Source organism: Chiloscyllium plagiosum, chromosome 15, assembly GCF_004010195.1.
Source record: "Chiloscyllium plagiosum isolate BGI_BamShark_2017 chromosome 15, ASM401019v2, whole genome shotgun sequence".
NCBI lineage: Eukaryota > Metazoa > Chordata > Chondrichthyes > Orectolobiformes > Hemiscylliidae > Chiloscyllium > Chiloscyllium plagiosum.
The window spans coordinates 76,274,190-76,285,732 of NC_057724.1; positions in this window are offsets into that span (position 1 = coordinate 76,274,190).

The window sequence follows — 11,543 nt, forward strand, 5'->3', positions numbered from 1 at the left end:
GGGTGGTGGAAGTCACTGAGCGTGTGGCATCAACGATGATGTGAGGGGCGGAAGTGGCTGTGGGAGTGGCCATGATGGGAGCAGAAGTGACATCATCAATCAGCGTGGGGGTGGTAGCTGCATCAGCGGCATGGCTAATGGCGTTTCCGAGGCCAGGGGAATCTTCTGGAATGTTCGAGGAGTCCGAGGCCAGGGGAATCTTCTGGAATGTTCAGTCAACCTCCAACGCTCCAGGGAAAACAGCCCCAGCCTATTCAGCCTCTCCCTATAGCTCAAGCCCTCCAACCCTGGCAACATCCTTGTAAACCTTTTTTCAACAGTGTTCTTAGAGAATTAGGATATCTCTTCTCCACACTGGTCTCTGATCACAAAGATGTTGAAAACAACTTATTGCACAATGACAAACTTAACAATCCTTTCATAGCAGTGAGCTTTGGCCTGAAGGAGACAGACAAAAGTGAAAGTCTGTATCCTCTGTTTCCCTGGCACTGCACTCACAAATCAGGATTAGAAAGGTAGTCTTCAAATGAGGTTACAACCTCGAACAAAAAATAGCAGATGATCTATTGACTGTCCCTGAGACAGTAATAAAATGTCGTCTTCGGCCATCAAAACGTTTCACGATAGTATAAAATAAAGAACTGCAGATGTTGAAAATCTGAACTGAAAACAGAAATTGCTAGAGAAACTCAGTTAGACACAAAAGAAGCTACAGCTGCTGGAATCCAAAGTAGACAGGCAGGAGGCTGGAAGAACACAGCAAGCCAGGCAGCATCTGGAGGGGGAGAAGTCAATGTTTTGGGTATAACCCTTGAAACTTAGTAACATCTATGAAAAAGAAAACAGAGTTAATATTTTGGGTCCAGTGATTCATCTTCAGAAATAGAAGTAGCTTTGAAAAGGTCTTCAGCTTGGAGACCCTGCAGCCTTCTGGAGTCAATATTGAGTTTGATAATTTCAGGGCCTGAGCACCTTCTCCCATGTCTTTACCTCAACCCCCACACCACCAAGCTTCGTCATTACGTGGACAGCTATCACACCAACGCATTGTCAGCCACTACTGGTCACCACTATTCATTCTCCCAGCCTGACCATGACCCTTTCCTTTCTTAGAAGAAAGTGAGGGCTGCAGATGCTGGAGAGACAGAGTCACAAAGTGTGGCACTAGGAAATCACAGCCAGTCAGGCAGCATCCCAGGGGCAGGAGAGTCAACGTTTCAGCATAAGTTGATCAAGAGTTTATGCTCAAAACGTCGACTCTCCTGCTCCGTGGATGCTGCCTGACCAGTTGTGCTTTTCCAGCGCCACACTTGTTAACACATTCCTTTCTGGGGAAGGGTCACTTGATCCAAAACTTTAACTCGGATCTCTCTCCACAGATGCTGCCAGACTGGCTGAGTTTTCCAGCAATTTCCATTTTTTGTCCCCCATTCCTTTGTCTGCTCACCTGTTTTTTCTCTCTTTCTCCAGGCTCCATTTCCACCTATTGTTTACTCCTCCCCACTCTGCCATCCCCCCAAACCTCAGCATATATACCAATCCATTTCCCAGCTACAATCAGCCCTGAAGAATGGTCACTGGACTCAAAGTTTTAGCTCTGCTTTCTATCTCCACAGATTCTGCCATACCTTCTGAGCTTTGCCAGCAACTTTGCTTTTTGTTTTGAGCACGTGGGGTATTACTGCAGAACAAAAGCAGTAAGCGGTTCAAGAAGGTAGATCATAGTAGTACCATATTCTTCAGTGTCATCACGAATAATAAATAAATCCTGCATCACCATGAACTAAAATAATCAAAATGGTGATGTTCCTAGTCAGTGGAGAGATTCCATATTACTTCAATTTTCTGTGGCCTCTTTGAGGTCCTTTGTTTAAATATTACCTCTTTCTCTACAGCACTAGGCGATGGGTAAAATTGCCTCCCAAAAGACCATTTGGAAGAACAACTGTTATAGAATACTCAAAGCAGCCTGTTTGATCGGCACCCAATCCATCACCTTCAAAACTCACTCCCTCCACCATTGTTACTCAGTCTGTATCTTCACAAGATGCATTGCAGTGACCCTTACAATTACTCCACCAGCTATGTTCAAACCCATGAAGTTTACCTTGTATTAGGATCAGGGCAGAAGATACATGGGAACATCACCACTTCAAGGTCCCCTGCAAATCATACATCAACGTGAGATGAACATGCTTCACTGTCATCTTCCGGGTTTGGTCTAGAATCCTGGAATTCTTTCTTTAGCAGCACTGTGAGTAATCCAACATCACACAGGGCAATGAGGGATGGGCAATTAAAGTTGGCCTAACCAGCACTGGCTACATCCCATGAAGCAATTAAAAGTAAAGTTGAAGCTATAGTGATTTGTGAAGTTAGATAACCACCAACATCTGACGAGTAGTTAGGGATGGATGACAAATTCTAGACTTAGCAGTAATGCCATATTCAGATGATAAATTACAAAAAAAATACCCTGAGAAGTGCTTTGAGATGCTTCTGAGGGATTTGATGGATGTGCATATTAATCCAACATTTTTTTTCGTGTTTTATAACCAGCAGAAATCACCTCCTAAATTTATTTCTTAGTTACCCTCTCAAGCATTCAACTAAACACATGCCTTATTTTTATATGCAAGCTGAAAAAAAGTGTCAAATTAAGATGGAATTTACCAACTAAATATTGTCTATCTTTCTTTCTAAATATTTTGATAGTACGAATCAATCATAGGCAATTAACTTGATCCTCTCAACTCGAATTGCAATAGCTCGCAAAAATGCCAGATGGGAGAATGTTATGCTTCAGAAGCCAAGTTGAATCAAATTATCTCTGGCTTCAAACCACAAATATTTTGGAGTAAAGGGTTGTGTCTTACCTGTTTTTTGAACTCCTAATGGGCCTTCACTGTTCAGCTGAATGTGGCCCTCAGGCATCACCATATTAACTTGGCTGAGCTAACTATCCCTCTGGAGACAGTTCTCTTGTCACCTAATGATCGGTTTCTGGCTGTTTGACACATATGAAATAACATAGAATGTAGAGCATGGAATAAGACCATTCGGCCCAGCGTTCAGCCCCATTCCAGCCTCTATGATTCACGCAAGTAACCTCAAACCCGACTGATCCAACCTTCAGCAAACGCAAGCTTCACTTGGACGGACCACCAAAGAGATAGAATACTATCAGCACGATGCACCTCTCCTGGTCCCACATGAGATTCACTCCATTCCAGTTAAATGTATCTATGCTATCCACTTCATGCACCCCTGATGATCTGATCCACACCCCCAGTACTCCTTGGTTCAAGACATCTCTCCTGAATTCCCTACTGGTTTTAATACCAAATATTCTATAGTTATTGAGCTTGGAGAAGATTTGTAGCTCAGGTTGAGGTTCCAGATGTAGGTTTGCTCGCTGAGCTGGAAGGTTCATTTTCAGATTTTATCTCCATACTAGGTAACATCATCAGTGAGTCTCCAGTGAAGCACTGGCCACATGGTCTGCTTTCTATTTATGTGTTTAGGTTTCCTTGGATTGGTGATGTCATTTCCTGTTCTTTTTCTCAGAGGGTGGTTAGTCGGGTCCATGTCGATGTGTTTGTTGGAATGCCATGCTTCTAGAAATTCCCGTGCATGTCTCTGTTTGGTTTGTCCTAGGATGGATGTGTTGTCCCATTGAAGTGGTGTCCTTCCTTATCTACATGTAAGGATACCAGTGAGAGTGGGTCATGTCTTTTTGTGGCTAGTTGATGTTCTTGTATCCTGGTGGCTAGTTTTCTGCCTGTTTGTCCAATGTAGTGTTCGTTATAGTTCTTGTAAGGTATCTTATAAATAACTTGTTGTTTTGTTTGTTGTCTGTATAGGGTCTTCCAAGTTCATTAGCTGCTGCTTTAGTGTGTTGGTGGGTTTGTGGGCTACCATGATGCCAAGGGGTCTGAGTAATCTGGCACTCATTTCTGAAATGTCTTTGATGTAGGGGAGAGTGGCCAGGGCTGCTGGATGTGTTTTGTCTATTTGTTTGAGTTTGTTGCTGAGAAATCGGCAGATTCTGTTCATTGGATACCCGTTCTTTTTGAATACACGGTATTGGTGATTTTCCTCTGCTCTTCATAGTTCCTCTGTGCTGCAGTGTGTGGTGGCTCATTGAAATAATGTTCTGATGCAGCTTCATTTGTGGTTGTTGGGATGATTGCTTCTGTAGTTCAATATTTGGTCAGTATGTGTTGTTTTCCTGTAGATGCTGGTTTGAAGTTCCCCATTGGCTGTTCTCTCTACTACGACATCGAGGAACGGCAGTTTGTTGTTTTTTCCTCCTCCTTAGTGAATTTTATGCCAGTAAGGGTATTATTGATGGTCTTGAAGGTTTCCTCTAATTTGTTTCATTTGGTGATGACAAAGGCATCATCCACGTAGCAGACCCAGAGTTTGGGTTGGATGGTTGGCAGAGCTGTTTGTTCGAGTCTCTGCATTACTGCCTCTGCTAAGAACAAAGAGAAGTACAGGACAGGAACAGGCCCTTCGGCCCTCCAAGCCTGTGTTGGTCATCATGCCCTGACTAAACTAGAAACAAACTCCTGCCCTTATTCAGTCTGTATCCCTCTATTCCCTCCCTATTCATGTAACCACTCAGATGCTTCCTAAATGTCACCCATGTGCCTGCTTCCACCACCTCTTCTGACAGCACGTTTCAGGCTCCTACCACTCTCTGCGTGAATAACTTCCCTCACACATCTCCCTTAAATGATCCCCTACTCACTTTGTACCTGTGCCGTCTTACAATTGAAACTTCAACCCTGGGAAAATGTCTCTGACTATCGACCCTATCTGAGCCTCTCATACTTGTGTAGACCTCTATCATGCCTCCTGTCAGCCACTGTCTTTCCAGTGAAAACAATCCCCGTCTTTTTAACCTTTCCTCATAACCAATGCCCTTGAGACCAGGCAACGACCTGGTGAACCTTCTCTCCAAAGCTTCCATGTCCTTCTGGTAGTGTGGCGGTCAAAATTGCACACAGTACTCCAAATGTGGCCTAATGAGGGTTTGTAAAAGCTGCAACATGGTTTGCCAACTCTTGTACTCTATACCCCAACCATGCCATATGACATCTCACTCACCTTGATGATCTGTATTGTCACTTTTAGGGAACTATGGACCTGCACGCCCAGATCCTTCTGTTCCTAAGGGTTCTACCTCTTACAGTATAAAACCTTAAAGGCGTCACCTTCATTTCAAAGGACAGAGGATGACGAAGACAGCATCACAGTGATGCCCATAGCCCAATAGAAGGCCCTCTGCATTTGGACACTCCTAGGTTGTGCCTTCTCATCTTTGTTGCCTCAGAAAACGTGGTGGTGTTTGTATGTTGTGGTACCAAATATTGGTGGCAATGCTCTTCCTGTCAGTGCTGTGTTGAAAGACCAACCCATGTAACTGTGGTTAAAGATAGGCAAAAGTGAGGACTGCCGATGCTGGTGATCAAAGTCTGATGAAGGGCGTTTGCCCAAAACGTCGATTTTCCTGCTCATCGGTTGCTGCCTGACTTGCTGTGCTTTTCCAGCACCACTCTAATCTAGGCTCTGGTTAAAGATAAACTATTCTTGAGTCTTAGAAGGAGAGACACTCGTCTTACACAGCAAGATGTAGTTTATCACAGGATGGCAACAAGTGTAAGTTAGATTGAATAATCAGCTGCAATTATGAAGATTATGAGGAATAAGAGATGACACTTCCATCTCCATTGAGAACCTAGTGTTACACTCTATCTTTCCTCAGCCATCCAAAGATCACTGCATGAAGCTTAATGCAGCTTCACCTCCTTCTGATCCGGACTGAGGCAGCTGCTTAGGCCTCTGGCTGTGTGGTTCTGAAGCCTGCAATGATTATACTCATCTTGGATGGAGCGACAAGGCCCTCCCCTGGGGTTGGTCTGCTGTACCACTGCAGAGGGTCCCGCATCACTGGGACATAGAACAAAGGTGCGCCCTCTGTCAGACGAAGCCACAAATGACAAGAGAAATGTGGGACATATGTCAAAGTTCACTAGAATGATCCAGGGTATAGAGGGACTGTCTTATGAGCAAAGGCTAAACAGGTTAAAATGGTACTCAGTGGAATTTAGGAGAATGAGAGGTGATTTTGCTGCAACATAGGATTCTTAAGGGGCTTAGCAGGGTAAATGTTGAGAGGATATTTCCCCTCATGGAGAGTCAAGGACCAAGGGAATGGTGTCAAAATAAAGGGCCACCCATTTCAGACTGAGATGTGGAGGGGTGTCTTCTCTCAGAGAGCTGTGAGTCTTTGGAAGCCCTCACTACAGATAGCTGTGGGGGCTGAGTCCTTGCATATATTTAGGGCTGAGATACACTGCCTACTCCTGTTGTTATTACTTATGGTTTTGTGGTTTTATATCCTTTTCTTGAGTCATTGAGTCATCCAACAGAGAACCAGACCTTTCGGTCCAACCTTTCAGTCCATGCCAAACATAATCCCAAACTAAACAAGTCCCACCTGCCCGCTCCTGGCCCATATCCCTCCAAGCCTTTCTTATTCATGTACTTACCCAAACATCTGTTGAACATTGTAATTATATCCACATTTACCATTACCTCAACCCTTGGGCTTGTCTGATGATCTGAGGTACTTGTTTTTAGGGCAATTGCTGAGATCCCATCCAATTAATGCTGGAAGATGCATACAACTGCCCTGTCACTTCATGTTCTCCTTGGACACCATTAACCAACTTTGGACCTGACTGACCTGGCTGAGGTAAAATGTCCTCCATAGGATGTGGAGTTTTATACAATGGGAAGCAGAGCAGGCGCTGCAGTAAGTGGCTGTCCACGAGGTTGGTCACTCTATTCTGGGAGGTGTTCATGTCTTTGGAGATCCAAGACATTGCTGAGTTAATCTGGTCCACAGACTCGTCCAATTGCATTCCAAGGCCCTGCAGAATGAGAGCAAATCCAACATCTATTCCTGGTGGCTCAGGTACCATGCCTCAAACTAGGTCACCCTCCTCACTGCACAGTCTTTAAGAGGAAGGACAGTTACTTCAAATAGATCAAAGCAACATGTTGACATCATCGCTATTCCCTCCCTCAGGGCATTGTGTCTCTAGAAACAGCACATGGACTGCAGCAATTCATGAATGCAACTCATCACCACTTTGTCAAGGGATGAGCAATAAATGCTGAATCCATGAGTGAATAAAATTAAAACTAAATGATATGTTCATCAGTGAAAAGTTTCAGGCCTCTGGGAAAATGATGTCCTTCCTTCATTCGACCCTGTTAACCAGAGTTTGGACATCCACTACCACAAAGCTTGGGCTATTGTCAAACAGGCTCCTTTGTTTTCAGTATCTGTGAATTCCTTGGATTGGAATGCAGGGACTATAAAAGTCAAGATGTATTGCAATATGGGTACTTTGGATTTTCATCGAACTTTAGACTAGACTTCTAGTTTCCTGTTAAAGAAAGTTTAATAGCATTGGTGGTACAGGCTTCTTGGGCTGCATGGCATCCTTCTGAATTGTACATGATAATGTGGCTCCAGCGCAGCACACTCTTGGCTGTACAGTTTCCAACCTTCTAGCAGAGTACCAGTACCTGAGGCCATTTACACGTTCATTAAAGCCAATTTTTACAGTGTATGAGTTCACTATGTTGTGGCACTGAACACACCGAGAGACATCACCAGGAACATGTAGAAACAAAGTCGCGATACTGGAAAGAACACAAAAACTCCGAACCCAAGCCTTCAAACACCACCTGCCCCGTACTTGGCAGGGTCCACACACCATGCACTCAACTGAGAGAATCTGCTTTATGTACAGAAGGTGACGAGGAGGTTTGGCTGGAGTCATTTGGCAGTACGGAGCTTGGGCATTGCTTAAAAAATGCACATCTTGTTGAAATGTTTTCTCTTGCACCCATCAGGACCCATCAAGAATACCACCATTTATTCTTTTATTTTCCAATTAAATTAGCATTCTTGGCAATTGCTCTGTTGGATGCAACACCAGTTTCAACAAAATGTATCTTTTCTCAGCAATATTCAAGAATTAATATCTTGTGTGCACAGACAGTTTAACTGAAATCAGTGAGCAACTTGTTAAACTAATAAAGAAAGTACGTTTCATACTTCAGCTATTTGTTTGTTCTACAGTTTCTAACGTTACGGTCTCTGGTGTGGGAGTTGAACTAATGACATTATAAACTCTTCAGTGCTCATCCCTCACAATCCTGCAAGACTCCATTCTAGTTTAAGTACACTACTAAAGATCTTCCTGTATAAGACCATGAGCTTTTCTCAGAGGCATCACTTCAGTTTTTATTTGGGGTGGGAATCCGAAGAGGGGACTGGGGTAGGAAGGACTATTGACACTAAATTTGGAGGAATTTCAAACTGCACAGAGAATAGTTTGGAACTCCAAAAAGAGTTGGTGAAGTAGGCAGCTAGGTAGCTGATGAAGTTCAATGCAGAAAAGTGTGAGGTGATTCACTTCGGTTGGAAGAACATCAAAAGGCAATATTAAGAAAAGGGTACAATTCTAAAGTGTTGCAGGAGGTGAGGGACCTGAGTTTAGAAGAATGAGGAGGGGAATCTTATAGAAACATATAAAATGATGATGGGAACATATAAAACTATGACAGAAGCAGGGAGGATGTTTCAACTGGTAAGTGAAACTGGAACTGGGGGGAATAGTCTCAAAATAAGGGGGAGCAGATTTAGGGCTGAACTGAGGAGGAACGTCTTCACCCACAGCGTTGTGGAATTCCTTGCTCAGGGAAGCAGCTGAAGCTACCTCTTTGAATGTTTTTAAGGCAAAGATAGATAGATTTTTGAGCAGTAAACAAATTAAGGGTCATGGTGAGAGGGTGGGTAAGTGGAGCGTAGGCCATGACCCTTAATTTGTTTACTGCTCAAAAATCTATCTATCTTTGCCTTAAGTGAATCACCTCACACTTTCCTGCATTGAACTTCATCAGCTACCTAGCTGCCTACTTCACCAACTCTTTTTGGAGTTCCAAACTATTCTCTGTGCAGCCATGATCTTATTGAATGGTGGTGCAGGCCGGAAGAGCCAGATGGCCTACTCCTGCTCCTAGTTTGTATGTTCATTTTTCTTATGAGTGAATGTGCATGTTTATGCAGAGATCTTTGAAGGTGCCAGGAGAGGTGACAAGAGCAGTTAAAAAGGCAGACAGTGTTCTGGGTTTTATTATTATGGGCCTGGTGTACAAGAGCAAGAAGGTGATGTTGAACTTGCACATGATACTTGTTAGACCTTCGCTGGAGAATTGTGCATCACATTATAGAAAGGATAGAAATGTGTTTGAGAGATTGCAGAAGCAATTTGCAAAAATGTTACCAGGAATGAGGAACGTTAGTTCTGAAGAAGTTGGGACTGTTCTCCTCAGACAGAAAGCAGCTGAGAGGAGATTTGTTAGAGGTTTTCAAGATATCAGGAGACGAGATAGAGTCAAAAGGGGGAAGCTGTTCCTGCTTGTAATAGAGACCAGAACAAGAGGGGCATGGATTCAAAGGGGTGTGCAAATAAAGCAACAGTAATATGAGAAAAAACTTTTTCACACAGCTAGTAGTTGGGGTCTGGATTGGAAATATGATGGACGCAGGTTCAATGGAGGAATTAGAGAGGGAATTGAATGGTTGTTTCGGATAGAAATAATGTGTAAAAAGGCAAGTGTTTGGCACAAGGTAATAGAACAATGCAGGCACAATGGGGCTAAATGGCCTCCTTCTGTAACAATGTTGTGATTCTAGAATGACTTGTACATGATAATGAGGCCCCAAAGCAGCACGCTCTAAGCAGTACAGGTTCCAACCTTCTAGCAGAGTACTAGTTGGTGAAGGGGATAGTGATCCCTCTCCCTTGGGCCTGGCTGAGTTTTAACTCTGATCGCACCTCACATTAATTTGATTTGATTTTGATTTTATTGTCATAAGTACACAAGTACTAAAGTACTATGACTACTTAGCAGAAAATAAATAAATAGAGCAGAAAGTTCAAACATTACAGCCTTTCTTAGATGCTTGGCCACAGCGGGACTGCACTTTGAGGAATTACCTCAAGGCTAGAAAACCGTGGTGAGGCCACACCAGACTGAGAGACCGCCACACTTGGTCACTGAGAGACCGCCACATTGGGTCACCGAGAGGCCAACACACTGAGTCACCAAGAGACCACCACATTTGGTCACTGATAGACCGCCACATTGGGTCACCGAGAGGCCACCACACTGAGTCACCAAGAGACCACCACACTGTGTCACTGAGAGACCGCCACATTGGGTCACCGAGAGGCCACCACACTGAGTCACCAAGAGACCACCACGCTGTGTCACTGAGAGACCACCACACTAGGTCACCAAGAGGCCACCTCACAGGGTCACCAACAGACTCTCACACACAAGTGTTATGAACCAGACCAGACCCCCTGAAAATATTTTAAGGAGATAGCCTAGACTCAATTTTTTTTTATTTTAAAGGTAGATGTGAAGTGTATGTTCCAGCTGTGATGTGACTGGCCAAACTACATGATCTTAAGCAGGATGCAGTTAATTTAAAACTCTATAGTTATAATAAAAACAAAAGAAAAAGGATCTTAACTATTGGAAAACTTAACTGAATAATAAATACAGCAACTATTACTAATTAACTGTTTCATTACAGTAACATCCCAAAAACATACCCCTTGACAAAAAGCTGAAAAATGTGTTGCTGGAAAAGCGCAGCAGGTCAGGCAGCATCCAAGGAGCAGGAGAATCGATGTTTTGGGCATAAGCCCTTCTTTAGGAATCAAACAAAAAGGCAAATTCAGGCACAGATTCTTACATGCAGTTCTCCAATCTGGGAGGAAACAACAACATGAGGAATTCCAAAGAATCTAGCAACTAGGAATCATTTTGCTGAAGCTCCAAATATTCTGGGACCCAAATAGCTTCTGACTACCACAGCTAAAAAAAAAAACTGGAGAGCCTGATCTGTGGGGGCTGGCCACTCCGCTTCCATTGTTACAACTGCTTCGAAAGAGATACTACAGGCCTCGTAAATTGTTGACTTAAACTGTCTTCAGTAGCCAGTTCAGTACCTCTGCCTTTACAAACTCTCTTCAAAAAAAAATCCAGGGCAAAAATAACCTTATCAAAGTGACAGCATTGTCACACAAGACGATGTCAGACCTTATTTACCAGAGTTGGAGCCTCTGTTTCAGTGGGGTAGGGAGGTGGAAGTGGAGCGTTTAAGATGAGGGCGAAAAGTTTAAAGGAGATGCAAGGGGGTAAGAGACTGGTAGGAGTCTAGAATGCACTGCCAGAGGTGGTGGTGGAGGCAGATACGTTCGGGGCATTTAGGGGACTTTTAGATAAGCACATGAATATGCAAGGAATAGAGGGATGTGGATCAAGAGTAGGCAAAAGGGATTATTGGCGTCATATTCTGCACAATATTGTTCCTGTGCTGCACTGATCTATGTTTTGTGTTCCGTTCTAAGATGCTTTTGCTCATTGCCACACGTTAG